Below are 16156 nucleotides of genomic sequence, written 5' to 3' on the forward strand. Positions count from 1 at the left end.
TACCAGAAATATGAAAAAACAAAGTAATATGACACTTCCTAGAGTTCATACTTTACCAGCAACTAACTCCACAGATATTTGAGTGGACGAAATATCAGATAAAGTATTCAAAAAATGTTTATAGAGTGCTCGCCCAGCACGTAAGAGGCACTGGGTTTGATCCTCAGCATCCTGTTAAAAAAAAAATAAACAAAATAAATGTATTGTGTCCATCTACAACTAAAAAAGAAATTCTTAAAAAAAAAATCAATGAGGGTTGGAGTTGTGGCTCAGTGATGGAGTACTTGCCTCACACATATGAGGCACTGGGTTTGATCCTCAGCACCGCATAAAAATGAATAAATAAATAAGGTATTGGGTCTACCTACAATTAAAAATACTTTAAAAATAATCAGCAAATTCCAAGAGAACATAGGAAGTCAAGTGAATGAATTATGAAGGCCAGTACAAGCGGAGGGAAGTCCCCAGACAAAGGGAACGCCACCGCCTCTGCCGCCGGGCCGCCGGGCCGGGCCGTGCCCATCCAAGGGACTTTGAACACGTCGGGGATCCGCCCTCAGCAGACTCGCCCAGGAGAGAAAAACTTGGAGGAAGGACCATAAGAACCCAGATGGCACGATGAGCCTGATGAACTGGGAATGTGCCATCCCAGGAAAGAAGGGGACTCCGTGGGAAGGAGGCTTGTTCAAGCTGCCGATGCTCTTCAAAGATGATTATCCATCCTCACCACCGAAATGTAAATCAGAGCCGCCGTTGTTTCACCCAAATGTGTACCCTTCGGGTACCGTGTGTCTGTCCATCCTGGAGGAGGACAAGAACTGGAGGCCAGCCATCACGATCAAGCAGATCTTATTAGGAATACAGGAATTTCTAAATGAACCAAATATCCAAGACCCCGCTTAAGCAGAGGCCTACACGATTTACTGCCAAAACAGAGTGGGACATGAGAAAAGGGTTCGAGCCAAGAAGTTTGCACCCTCATAGACGGCGACCCTGTGGCACCGCAAAAGGAAGGGGTTGGTTTGGCAAGAACTTGTTTACACCTTTTGCAAATCTCAAGTCGCTCGTGCAGTTACCAGTCGCCTGGAAGGGTTGGGCGGGCGTCATCTTCCATTTCCGCCACTGGCATACAGTTCTCAATTCGCTGAATTGCCCCAGTTTTTCATACAGGGTCTCTTCCTTCAGTCTTTTGTATTTTTGATTGTTATGTAAAACTTGCTTTTATTTTAATATTGATGTCAGTATTTCAACTGCTGTAAAATTATAAACTTTTATACTTGGGTAAGCCCTAGGAGCTAGTTCCTTTGCTCAGATGCAGGCATGAATCACCGTTCAGAGCTGTCCTGGCCTCCAGCGGGCTGTGTGTAAGTCCCTGTCCCTCCATCCCACACCCTTCTCTCAGAATCTGGCTGTTGCTAATGTGCCTCCCATCCAAAGTCTGCAGTGTCTGGACCCACACCTCTTCCTTTGTGTTTATATGGCGTTTGTCTGTGTTGTTGTTTAGAGTAAATAAACTGTTTATATATATATATATATATATATATATATTTTTTTTTTTTTTAAAAAAGAAGGCCAGTACATAATATGAATGAGAAATTCAATGAGTAAATAGAGAAATTGAAAAAGAACCAAACAGGGCTGGGGATGTGGCTCAAGCGGTAGTGCGCTCGCTTGGCATGCGTGGGGCTCAGATTTGATCCTCAGCACCACATACAAACAAAGATGTTGTGTCCACTGAAAACTAAAAAATAAATATTAAAATTCTCTCTCTCTCTCTCTCTCTCTCTCTCTCTTTAAAAAAAAAGAACCAAACAGAAATCTTGGAAATGAAAGACACAATAAATCAAAATGTTCAGGTGAAAGTCTATCTAGAGTATATACCATACTGAAGACAGAATTTCAGAGTTGGATGATAAAGTGGCTGGCCTTGAACATTAAAATATTAAAGACAAGAAAATAAGTAAACATGACAAGAATATACAAGAACTCTGAGACATTAAGAGATCAAATTTAAGAATCATAGGAATTGGAGAGGGTTGTGAGATAAAGGCTAATGGCATGGATAACCTCTTCAGGAAAATAAAAACAGAAAAATTTCCACACATTGAAAATGAGATGGGCATTGAGATACAGAACCCCAAATAGACAAGATCAAGAAAGAACTTCTCCACAACACATTATCATTAAAATGCTTAACATACAGTATAATGATAGAATTTTAAAAGCCTCAATAAGAAAAAACGTCAGGTCACATTTAGAGGCAAGCCAATCAGAATTACTTCTGATTTCTCAGCACAAAATCTAAAATCCAGGAGGACTTGAAAGAAAGTAACTGTCAGCCAAGATTGCTATATCCATCAAGTTAACCTTTAGAATTGGAGAAGAAATAAAAACCTTCCAAGATAAGTAGAAACTAAAATAATCCATGATGCTAAACTGGCATAAGAAAAATCTTAAATACTTCACACAGGAGGAATAAAAACAAAATAAAACAAAAACCAGAACTCACAAGTGGATAAATTTCATTTGAAAAATGAGAAAAGAACCAAATTAAACATTAGAAATAAGCCACAATAATGGTAATTAATAAACATCTCCCTATGATGAAGTTGAATGCAAATGACCTCAACTCTCCAATTAGAGCTAAATCTAACATTCATCAAAAAGAATGAAATACTTAGAAATAAATCTAACAAAAATGTATAAAGCATATTTTGAAAACTACAAAACATTGTTAGAAGATATGAAAAACCTGAATCTATGGAGGGGGAACCCCTAATATCCATGGAATGGAAGACTTAATACTGCTAAATAAAAGTCCTCTACAAATTCATCTACAGATTCAACACAGTCTTTATCAGATTTATGGGCTGGCTTCTTTTAAAAAAAACAACAAACTGATTTAAAATTTCATGTGTAATTAATTGCAAAGGACTCAGAATTATCTTGAAGAAGTTGGAAGATTCACATTTCCTGATGTTAAAACTTACTTCAAAGCAACAATGACCCAGAGAGTGTGGTCATGGTATAAAGAAAAACATACAGCTTAATGGTAGAGAATTGAGAGTCTGGAAATAAAACCAACTTATTTTCAACAAGGGTGCCAAGGACATTCAATGGAAAAACAATAGTTTGGGCCTCAATTGGCAATGGATCCTTAAATAAGATACCCAAAGCACAAAGGATGAAAGAAATAATAGATAAAATTGCACCTGATCAATTTAAAGGATTCAAAAAATATTGTCAAGAAATGATAACCCATAGAATGGGAGGAGAAAATATTCTCAAATTATTTATCTGATAAGGGACTTGTACTAGAATATACAAATAACTTATATAATTCAATAATAAAAAGACAACTCAAATATTGGATAAAGGGGCTTAACCCATCTGTACCACAAAGGGGATGGAGGACATGATTATGATTGTATATAGATGTCTAAGTCCATTTTGTGTTGCTATAACAGAATACCTGAGACTGGGTAAAAATTAACTGAAATTTGTTTCTCACTGTTCTGGAGGCTGGGAAATCCAATATCAAGGTGCCTCCAACTTGTGAGAGTTTTCTTGTTTCTTCAAAACATGGCAGAAGAATCCAGACCCAGTGGCACACACCTGTAATCCCTTTGACTCTGGAGGCTGAGGCAGGAGGATTACAAATTTAAGGCCAGCCTTGGCAACTTAGTGAGAACCTGTCTCAAAATAAAACAGTTGTAAATTGCCCCTAGGTTCAATCCCCAGTTAAAAATAAAGGCAGAAAGGCAAAGATAGAGAAGTGGAGAAAGAAGAGAGTGAGCTAACCAGCCAAAGTTAGTTAGTTTCTCCTTCCTCCCTCCCTCCCTCCCTCCCTCCTTTCCTTCCTTCCTTCCTTGAATCTACCTCTGGGATAAAGAATCCACTCCTGTGATAATGCCATTAATCCATTCTGGGACAGACCTCTGGGCCTAATCACCTACTAAAGGTCTCATCTCTTATTACTGTTACAATGATAACTAAATTTCAACATGAATTTCAGAGATAATAAACATTTAAAACCATAGAAATAAGTTACTATTGAAGTTGAGTAATGGAAAATGAGAGTTTATAATGGGTTGAATTTTAATCCCAAACAAATCTGTTCAAGTCCTAAACTCCAGTACCTGTGAATATGACTTTATTTGGAAATAGGATCTTTGCAAATATAATCATGTTAAGATAAAGTCATGTGAGATCAGAGTGGCCCTAAAAATGATGAGTGTCTTTATAAAGAAAGGGAGACTTGGAAACACACAGGAAGAAGGCAGCATGTGAAGATGGGAGGTAAAGATTGGGATTGTGCTGCTATAAACCGAGGAATATCAACTGCTGGAACCATCAGAAATAAGCAAGAAGCAAAGAAGAATACTTCCCAAGACCCTTCAGAGGGAGCATGGTCCTGATGACATCTTGATTTTGAACTTTTCACCTCCAGAACCATGAAAGCTGTGTTACAACAACCTTAAGAAACAAACACAAGGTTCGGCTTACTATTATTCCTACTTTGTTCATATTTGAATTTTTCAAAATAAAAAGTTTAAAAACAACAATACTGCCATCCAATCATTGGCTTCCTAGTTGGGGAGTAGTAGGGAGTGGCAGAGACTATGGCTCATGCCCATAGAGGGCACACAGTCTGTTGAAAGTAGGTATCTCAGCTCTGGTGATTGTGGCACTATGGAATATTGCACCCATGATGCCAGAGTTTCCAGTTTCTTAAAATAAACTTGAGAATCTGTATTTCCTGAATTGGAAATGTTTGTAACTAATTCAAAATCTTAAAAAATTTGTGTGGCTTTTCATAACAAGAACAGGGCAACATACACATTTGTGTTTGCACATACACATGTGTGTATTAATTCTTGAATCTCTCACAAAATAAGACATACTAAGTAAGATAATAAAAGAACGCTCCCCACCCCAGTAGAAACATAGCCTGTTTGGGTCAACTAAGACTTCTCTGATTGGATGTGACCCTTCATTAACACTGGGAAAATGGTTTTTTTAAGTGCTTATTACATGTCAAGCTCTTTGAAGGTATTTTATAGGCTGCATTTCACTTAATCATCACAAGGTAAATATTCATCAGGAAATTTTTTACACATAAAGAAAATGAAGCAAGGAGTTCATATCTTTCTATTCCACCATAACCAATGAGCTGTTTCAACATGTCTGCATTGGTAAAAAGAGTGAGCCCTAGAATCAAATAGCTCTGGATTCAAGTCATATTTCTCAAGTTAAATACTATAAACAGTGGGACAAACGAACTAGGTGGGCTCCAAAGACTAACTTCCCTATCCCCCCCCCAGAAGAGCCGACCAATGATGAGCCCTGCTGGCTCACGTGATCTTTACCCACCAATCAGACTAGGCCTGCTGGCTCACATGATCCTTACCCACCAATCAGACTAGCTCTGCTGGCTCACATGATCCTTACCCACCAATCAGACGAGGCCTGCTGACTCACATGATCCTTACCTACCAATCAGAAAGCACCCCATGCCAACTGTCAAACCAGTCAACTATTAAACTGTCATAACTGTCAAACCACCCACGCTCTATAAATATGCAGAGCTGTTCCTCAATATAGGGTATTTTCTCCAGTGAGGAGCCTTGTTCGTTCTTTCAATTTGAGTATATTTTTATTGGTATGTAAAAAAGAGATGATGCTGGGCATGGTGGCACATATCAAAAGGCTGGTCTGAAAGATCACAGTTTGAGGCCAGTCTGAGTAACTTAGCAAGACTGTCTTAAAATAAGAATAAATAAATAAATAAAAAGGTCTGGAGATGTAGGTTAGTGGAAGAATGCCCCTGGGTTTAATACTCAGAACAATAACAACAAATAAAAGGTTGGGGGTGGTGATGGGTAATTTTCAGGTTTAATTTATGGGGTGACTAAATGAGACAGTGTATGTCATATACTTAGCCTATTTCCTGTACATGTCACTGGGAACTAGTGGATGTAAGCTATCACTATTGTTATTTTTGAAATACTATTGCTAGACTCAGGAGTACATTTCTTTAATATTCTAGCACATTCAAAGTTTTTTTTTCTTTTTTTAATATTTATTTTTTAGTTGTAGTCGGACACAATATCTTTATCTCACTTATTTATTTTTATGTGATACTGAGGATCGAACCCAGGCCTCACATGTGTAAGACGAGCTCCCTACCGCTGAGCCACAGCCCCAGCCCTCAAACTTTCTAACTATAAAAATTCAACCAACACAAACTTTCTAGAACTCTTGTGAAGGAACCTTTGCCATGTATAACTATACATGTGATCTTTGAAAACCTATGTTGCTGAGCCCTTCTGGAGATTTCATAGTTGCTAACAACAAGATTTTCTTTTCTCTACTATGTTCTGGTACAGGAACTTTGTTCTCCTGACTCTTTAGAAATAGTTTTGTTCTCTTGAATCAAGACAGCAGGGGCTGGGGCTGGGGCTCAGTGGTAGAGCACTCCTCTTGCATGTGTAAGAGCCCTGGGTTCGATCCTTAGTACCACATAAGTAAAAATACAGGTTAAGGGGCTGGGGATGTGGTTCAAGTGGTAGCTTGCTGGCTTGGCATGCGTGAGGCACTGGGTTTGATCCTCAGCACCACATAAAAATAAATAAAGATACTGTGTCCACCTAAAACAAAAAAATAAATATTAAAAAAATAAAGGTTAAAAAATAAAAGGGACAAGTTAAAAAAAAAAAGTCAAGCGATGATTCCTGTTCTCTTGATTATTTCTTCCTGTCTGCTCAGCATGTGAGAGCAAATGTCTATTGAGGTTTTTGTTTTTCTCCCAATTTAAGTTTGGAATTGGAGTTAATAAAAAAAAAAGATTCAGGGAAGAATCTGATGGGCTCAGCTGGAATATATTGTCCACTGTGGGTCAATCAGCTGTGGTCAGCAGTGATTCTTGGGTACCAACTTAAAATCAGAACATGGGATACCAGCAATTGACAGGATTATCCTGCCCATGTAGCCAGGCAAGAACTACTGGGATGTACCTGGTATTTGCTATTGATGCCAGAAATGACAATTCTTCTTTCAAGAAGGGGTAGTATCCACTGAGGATACATTATTGGGAGATATTGCTGATCATTTTCTTTGTTTGAATATGTACCAAATTTGCTAATGGTTATCTCTAGGGATTAGGACAGAAAGGAACCATCTTCACTTTCTGCATCTTTGTGCTATTTAAATTTTTTTTTCCGGAAACACTTATTTTTAGAAGAGTTTTTAGATTTATAGGGAAATCAAGAAGCTATATTGAGAGTTTCTATATGTTGTACAGTTCATTTTCCTATATTTAATATCTTACATTATTAGTGATCCATGATTACAATCAATGAACCAATATTGACACCTTGTTATTAACCAAAGTCCTTAATTTCTTGAGATTTTATTAGTTCACTGTGCCCTCTTTTTCTGTTCCAGTTTTCCTCCAGGATATCACATTACATTTAGTTATCATTTTTGCTTAGGTTCCTCTTGGATGGTGAGAGTTCCTCATACTTTCCTTGTTTGTGTTGACGTTGGCAGTTTTGAGAAGTTCTGATTTAGTATTTTGTAGGATGCTCCACTCTTGGACGTTTTTCTTATGATAAGACTGGGTTATTGTGAGGAAGAGCACTAGATCTCCATTTTTATCACGTTGTATCAAGCATACTTACTATCAGTATGATTTTTTTTTTCAGTATTAGTGATCAAACCTAGGGCTTCACATATGATAGGCAAGTGCTCTGCCACCCTCAGCCTTTTTAAAAATTTTATTTTGATACAGGGTTTCACTGAGTTGTCTCTGTTGGCCTCCAACTTGCAATCCTGCATTTGCCTCCCAAATAGCTGAGGTTATAGGCATGCACCACCTTGCCTGGCTCAACATGATTTTTCACTGTTGGTATTGGCTTCGATCACCTGGGGTTTATCAGTTTTCTCAATTGTAAAATTACTCTTTTTTTTCCTAATAATAATCACTAATAATGTAAGATATTAAAATTACACTTAGAAAGGAAGCTCCTATGCACAGTCTATGCCCAATGAGAGGGAAATGATGCTGCCCCTTTTTGAGAGCAGAGTATCTACAAAGTTTTTGGACTTCTTTTGTGTGTTACTTTCCTAAAGCTATCATGGCAAATTGGCAAGTAATTTAAATGGGAATTTTTTAAATATAATTTTTAGATGTTGATGAACCTTTATTTTATTCATTTATTTATATGCGGGGCTGAGAATCAAAACCCAATGCATCACACATGCTAGGCAAGTGCTCTGCCACTGAGCCACAACCCCAGCCCTAAATGGAAATTTTTTTATCTCTGAGTTTTGGAGACAAGTCAAGGTGTCAGCAGGGCTGTGTTCCCTCTGTCTAGTTCTTTCTTGCCTCGTCCTGCCTCCAGTGGCCCTAGTGTCTCTTGGCTTGTGGCAGCATAATTCTAACCTCTATCTCCTTCTTCAGTCACGTTCTTCTATTTTCTTCTGTGTCCTTTTCTTTCCTTATATTGACATCAATCATTAGATTAAGTGCCTACTCTAAGTCCAGTATATCTTAAGACCCTTTAACCAATGGCATCCACAAAGGCTATTTCCGAATAAAGTCACATTCTGAGGTTCTGAATTTTTGGGGGGAGGTACTATTATCTCACTTTATTCCTCATGGGAAATTTTTCTCTTTTCCCTCATTCATTAATATATAGTCATTTATTTGTATCATTGTGCCTAGTGGATTTTATTTTATATTTTTAATTATAATCTAATATTAACTTTTAATTTTTCCCCTCAAAGTATTTTTGCTCTGATCATTGGGAATTCTTTCAGTTGGCTCTTGTGACATTATCTTCAACATTTTTTAAGCACTTCCTTATTTTCTTGTACTACAAGATGCTCCAGTCTCATCTTGTGTATTTCCTATCCCAGTCCCTAGAATCAGCCATTTTTCCAAAGAGCTCTGATTATTTTCACTGGAGAGTGGCATTAAAAATCAAGATCTTATCATTTGGATTTCTCACAGCTACTTGTGTAGTGTATCTTTAAGGCCCTTTCAGCTGACAGAAACCAAACCACACCAAAATAACAAAAAAAGCATTTACCAACCCATGTATATATATGTATCTTTAAATATTTCTACATGTTACTATATGCCTCTGTTAGGATAAACATAGTTCATATTGGTGTATCCAACTTTATTCCATTACCACATGGTTCAGTCTAACCTCATTTTGATAACTGTAAGCTTTTACTCCAATAGTGGGAAAGCTGGCTTACACTATTTGACATCCATTTATTTAATTGTTCCATTTCATTATGCATGTTAGCAGTATCAACTTTGTTACCTGAATCCTCAGGAAACAACAACTAGTGTACAATGCTTATGTGCAGTTCCCTTTTACTTTTAGTCTACAGAGGCCATCCATTCTAAAATTTTTTTTTAGTTCAGCCCTTTGTTGCTCTCTCTAATGCCTTTCAGTGGAATTGTTGTATACATTCAAACATTCATATAATCAACTCTCTAAACACATCTGTACCCCTTCCTAGGTTCCTTTAATCTCCTAGATGATTTTTAAATATATATATATATATTAAGATTAATTCTTTGTGTTGTAGAGTTCTATAGGTTTTGAAAATGCAATAATAAAGCTTATCCACCATTGTGGTATCATATAAATCATTTTATTGCTCTAAAAATCCTCTATGCATCACTATTCATTCCTCACTCCGAATCTCTGACATTTATTATTTTATTCTCTATTGTTTTGTTTTTCAGACTGACATATAGATGGGATTACGCAATATATGTAACCTTTTCATACTCACTTCTTTTGCTTAGTAATAAGCATTTAAGTTTCTTTTACACCTTCTCATGGCTTGACAGCTAATTTTAATGTTGTTGAATAATATTCTATTGTATGGATATACCACAGTATGTTTATTCATTCATCTATTCAGAGTCATTTTGGTTGCTTCCAGGTTTTGACAATTATAAATAAAGCTGCTATGAACATTTGCATGGGGGTTTTGTTGTGAGATGCTGTGAATTTTGGGGGGCCTTGGAGTCTGGTTTTATGCCCTGTTGATTTACACTACCAGCCTGTGTTTGAAAAACATCCTTCACAGGCTTGCAGTTTGGTAATGGTCATTCTGAGGCTCACAGAGAGATTATCCCTCTGGCTTGGAGACTCCTCCTCCATTTGCAGAGTAAACACACTGAAAACTGTTCCTGTTCTGGCCTTCCTTAGAGCATACCATTCATATCTCATCTTATGTCCCACAGCTCATTCTTCCTCTGCCTTGGACTTGGTGAGGTAAGCAAACTGAACTGCTTATCTCCTTTCTCAGACCTACAGTTAGTTCTCTATTAACTCCTCTGTTTGGGGTATGTGTCCCTCATCTCTCATACCCTTCTCCATACTCCCTCCCCATACCTCATCAGTTATCAAATCTGTGGATTCACCCTAAGATCTCCACCTCTCCGGTTCCACTGCCATTGGTGTTCCTCAGAGGAAATCTTTCTCCCATCCTTAGAACCTGGTGGGAGAAAAATTAAGGTATTTCATGCCTCTACATCATTGCATAAGCTGTTCCTTTTGCTAAGGTATGTTTCCTTTCACTAACTACATGGGAAACTCATACTCATCTTTTGAAACTCTGCTTAGGCATCTATAAAGCTTTGCTTACTTCTATTTATTTATAGAATGTCACCTGGAAACTGGTATAAATGCAGAATCAAGTTCCATACCAGTCCTACTAAATCAGGATCTGTATTTTAAAAGATCTCCAGGTGATTTGTGTGCGGTTAAAATTTGAGAAGTCTCCTGAATTACTCCTGACACTGAGTTTCTATTATGACATGAATTACATTGCTTTGCAGTTATCTATGTCTATCTTCTCCTTTAGACTATGAGTTTCTTGATGTCAGGGTCAGACAAGATGGCAGCAACTGAAATGAAGCCTAGATGTTTGTGTGACATCAAGGATTCTTCAGTCCTAAGTCTGAGGTCAATGACAAGGAGAAAAATTATATAAGGGAAACTCATTTCAAATAATATTTTGCTTTATCCTTACAAAGACATTGTTAAACAATACATATCCCCTTTTTCTCTTCTTAGAAAGAATTCCAGTAAGAATCAAATGGGACAATAAAAAAGGGTTTATGTTCAAGAATGTTTGTAATTATAAAAATTAAATTATATAAATGTCCAACTATAATAGAAGCAATTAAAATAGTTATATAGATATGTATTTATATGGAAAGATGATATAGTCACATAAAATATGAGTTTTTATAATCTTTTAAAACTACAAATTATGTAATAAATTTAAAAATGCAAACAATATAGAATTGTATATAGGAAAGCATTAAAAGTAATTGTCTCCCAGCATCTGTTTGATGGTTTCCATTCTCCTAGAATTTCTAACTTACATATAAAGAGTAAGTAATGTTTTATAAGTTTATGAGTTCTAAAGACAGCTCATAACTCATAATGAATTCTTTATTATTGTCAAGCTTACTTTAAAAATACATTTTGTAAAGTTTAGTATCTGTAGTATATACCTTTATTACATGTATGTACTTTCCTCAGTAATTCAGCTAGTATTAATTTGAATTTACAGGTCAAGTGAAATATATATATCTACACATACACATAAATTTCTATCTCTTTGTTGATGTCTGTGTCTCTCTATTTTTCTTGGATACCTATCCCTTTGAGTTTAGGAAATTTAAATTGAGCTCTGTTTCTTTTTTTAAAATATTTTTTAGTGTTGATGGACCTTTATTTTATTCATTTATTTATATGTGGCACTGAGAATCAAACCCAGTGCCTCACACATGTGAGGCAAGCACTCTACCACTGAGCCACAACCCCAGCCCCTGAGCTCTGTTTCTTTCTATAAAAACTTGAATATATTTTTAAAGTTTCTTTCCATAAGTCTGCTATATCATCTTTAATAATTACAAAATTCTTTATGGGGGTATCATAATTGAAATATTTAATTCTCTTACAGATGGACATTGCAATCATTTACCATTTTTTGTTATGAACATTGTCACGAACATCTTTTACATATATACTTGGCTTTATTTTATGAAAAAAACTTTTTATGTTTTAAAAATAATGCACATTCATGGTTAAATATTTAAAGACAATTATAGAAATCATAACTATAGAAGAAAAATTAAAAATCACCTTTAATTTCATCACTATGAATTCTCATTTAAGTTTTCCAATATAAAATTAAATTTGATAGAAGAAAAAGAATAATGGGGCTGGGGTGGTAGCTCAGTGGTAGAGTGCTTGTCTAGTGTGTATAAGGCTCTGGGTTTGATCCTCAGCACCACATAAAAATAAATAAGTAAAATAAAGGTTTTGTGTCCATCTAAAGCTAAAATAAATATTTTGGAAAAAAAAAGAAGAAAAAACAAGAGTAAAACTAGTCATCTACCCTGTCCCCACATTCTTCTACATTTAAAAAAAGATTGTGAAATAGTAAGAGAATTGGAACAATGTTTTTGGTCAACTTTTTTTAAAATTCATAGGCATATCTTCAAATTTTCATGCACTAAAACTTTATAACCTGCCAAATAAAAATCAGAAGACACCTATGATTGTCAAATTGATGGTACACACACATGCAAATACACACATATTTAAAAATTTGTTAACAAGGAACCAAATTCAAAACCTGAGTATACTCTGTCCAGGAGAAAATAATAATAAAAAAAGGATGATACTTAATAAAAATGTCCAATAAAAGTGACAAATTACTTGTAGGAGAAAAAAAGATCTCCTGTACCTATTATAAATCCAACAAATTAATCATGAATTCAAAATATTAATCTTATTCATCTCTCCTTTTTTTGTCCAATAGGGATTGGATATTTCATACTTGCTTAAATAACAACAACAAAACTTTGCTAATTTGAATGTGCACTCTTAAGCACCTCTGAAAGGATAAAAGAAACTGAAGTTAAAATGTAAAGGACTAGGTATTGTAAAGTTTCTGAACTGCACACAGAACCTGAAATTCCTGAGGCAGTTAAGACAATGCCCGGTACTGCCCACTTAGTTGTTTAATAACATGGACCCAGTGCAGCTTGGCACGTAGGCATTCAGGGCCCAAACCAATCAGTTTGAATGTACCCCCCTCCTTAGGACTGACCTATCACTCCCGCCCGAACTGTTCCCACCAATGAATGTACTAATCATGTTTGAGAGTTGTTGTTCAATTTTCCCGTGCCTCATGATGATTTGCTCTGATGTATGCAAAGCCCCTGCCCTCCCCAAAAAGTGTACTTAAGCACTGCTTAACCCTTGCTCGGGGCTCTTGGCCACTCTCCCTTCTTGAGTGAGCCTGGAGTCCCAGTGCGCTGGATTGGATCCTCAATAAACCCCCTTTTGCTGTTGCATGAGTCGGTCTCTTGGTGGTCTCTTCCTCCGACGTTCGCCGGACCCTTACACCTCTACTAAATGACCTGAGGCCTGGTGAAATATTTTATAATCTGTTTTTGTTCCTAGTATCAGTGACACAGAACCTGAAGATGACTTAATTGTCTGCTTTATGATTCAATCAAAATCATATATTTAAGATTATAAGTCAGCCTCTTTCCTTATTTGGTACTTATGCTTTTTTTCGTATCTCTTTTAATTTTTGCTCAGAGACATCTGTGAAACTTGTGTTTAAGTGACACAGCTCTTTTTGCCAAGGAGGCAACAAACTTACCTTTGCTTTATGCCGCAGTCTGGCTGGGCAGAAATAAGCGAGCCGCCACAAAGCACTTGTATGTTCAAACAGGAAACTTTATTGCCTGAACTCCACCAGCACTCCACGCACATTCCCAGGGAATTCTCTCCCACTCCACCGGGCTGCGGGCTGCAAGTGCATTCACTCTCGGAACCTGTGAGAATTCAACAGAAACTCCAAAGTAGCCGGTGCCCAGGCAGCAAGAGCTGCCCTATTACCGGATAGTAAAGGTCTAATATACAACTGAATACACAGTTTAACATAACCATCATCATCTCAATGGCTCGCTGGCGTCACCTCTCAACCACTCCCTTCTGGCATAATGCCATGCATCATCCCAACTCAGCTGTGGCCCTCAACAGCTTAGATTGCTATTTGTTGGTCTTTGTTCCTTACTAACAGTTGTCCCAAATCCTGTGCATTTTAGTTTGACCATGACTTTCTAGAATAGATTTTGCCCACCCAGAGTTTTTAACTGTACTCTCATTTCTTGTTAGTGGAAATTTTATCCTTGTTTCATCTTTAAGAACTTCCAGATTTCAACTTTACTCAATTTGTGCATCTATATTTTCTTCTTGAAGTATTTGTCCCAGACACCTCTAATTTCCAAATCCAGTTTTGATAAATTGTATGTTGGGTCTGCAACATAGTTGTCAAATTAGGATTTTTTCCAGTCCTCTCATGCTTTAGCACCAAGGTCTGTCTCTGGTTTCCCAGATGTTTTTCTAGGATTCCTTTATCAATTTGTTTAAGTACATCCTCAAGTAATATTTTTTTTTTCCAGAGAGGGTGCACGAGAGAGAAAATTAGAGCCCTAGCTTATCCTCAAATGTCTTCTTTTGTTCTCACATTTGACAGTATGACTGGATATGGAATTTCTGTTCAAAATAAATTTCTTTATATAAAAGTTTATGTAACAAGTAAAAATTTAATTATTTTAATAGCTGGCACCAGAGTTTATCTAAGGGGGGAACAACCTAAGAAGAAAATACTGAGATAAACCCTTAAAGGCTGGAGAGCAGGAGTGTTTGGGTGACAACACTATAGGAGAGAGAGGAAATTAGCTATCATTGCTCATTCATTTCAGAGAATGGAACTCATATGGTTCTGAGAAAGTAGAGGACTAGAAGGATAAAGAGAAGTCACCTAACGTTCCATGTGAAATGGATTGTATTGTTGGGGTTGTGCTTTTGAAAAACATCTGTCCAAAAATTCTTTGATATTACGCCCTTCAAGAGATGGAGCTTAATAAAGTGTGGGCTAGACTTAATGATCCACTTCTAATGCATAGAATAAAGCACATGGTGATAGCTTTAAGAAAAAAATCATACAAAGGTACCTTGACTTCTTTATGGGACTATGCCTTTAAGAGAACTAGCATTTTCCCTTCTTTTTTGGAATGCTGCAATGTAGAAGTTGGTTTTTCCTTGGACTCCCATGATAAGAGGAAGCCCACATTGGCCAGGTGAAAAAACATGCTCAACTTGCATCTAGCTATCCAACTGTTCCCAGTGCAGATGCCATCGAAGTGAAGGAGCCATCTTGGACATTCTCATCCCAGCAGACACTGGAGAAGACCTGAGGGTCTAGACATATGGCCTCAGTTGAACTGTCTCAGCCATCTTCAGCCATCCTAGGCATTCCAGTTGATACTCAGATGGCTAAGCACAGTGATGAGCTGTCCATACTGTGCCCTAATTCCTAACCAGAATCATATGTATATGCTATAGTTTGGATCTTGAATATTCCCCAAAGGCCCCTTGCTTGGTACTACTGGGAGGTGATGGAAACCTTTAAGATGTGGAGCCTAGTGGGATGTCTTAGGCCACTGGGGATACTAGTGCTGAGGGCCATTGCCAAGTAGGAATGACGCATCAAAATTTCCTTGCCAGCGTACCCCATGTTAAATGGAAATTTGTTATGACATTGCATGTGTCTTTGAGAAAGGTGACCCTGCTCAAGGACCAGGGTGGATCCAGGTTTAAGGTGTATCCTGCAGGTTTTAGGAAGTATCCTGGTTTAAGATAATTTGGGTTTGAGGCGTTCCGGTTTAAGACAATCTGGGTTTAGGGAAGTTCCAGGTTTAAGGTTATTGCTGCTGGGCATAGGGCGTTCCTGCTGCCTGAGTTCCCGTTGAGTTCTCGTGGAATTCAGAAAGTATTTTGGGACGTGAATTGGCGGGCAGAACGGGATTTCCCCAGAACGTGTTTGTAGAGGCCGGTGTGAGTTCGGGAATAAAGAATTGCTGTTTGAATCTCCAAGCTGTGAGTGGCTCGTGATCTTGTGCCCAGCCAAGACTGCAGCATACTAGGACTTCAGTCCCTTCTCTTTTGATTTGCAGCCATGAATAAATGGCCTCTGCCACCAACCACATGCTCTTGCCATGATGTACTGTGCCACCACAGGGGCC

The 16156-nt window shown here is 37.4% G+C and overlaps 1 pseudogene; it reads left to right on the forward strand.

Moving 5' to 3' along the window:
• The first annotated feature begins 580 nt into the window (after positions 1-580).
• LOC106145354 (SUMO-conjugating enzyme UBC9-B pseudogene) lies at positions 581-1261 on the forward strand (annotated as a pseudogene).
• The last annotated feature ends 14895 nt before the right edge of the window (positions 1262-16156 follow it).

The sequence above is a fragment of the Ictidomys tridecemlineatus genome, chromosome 2 (genome assembly GCF_052094955.1).
Source record: "Ictidomys tridecemlineatus isolate mIctTri1 chromosome 2, mIctTri1.hap1, whole genome shotgun sequence".
Lineage (NCBI taxonomy): Eukaryota > Metazoa > Chordata > Mammalia > Rodentia > Sciuridae > Ictidomys > Ictidomys tridecemlineatus.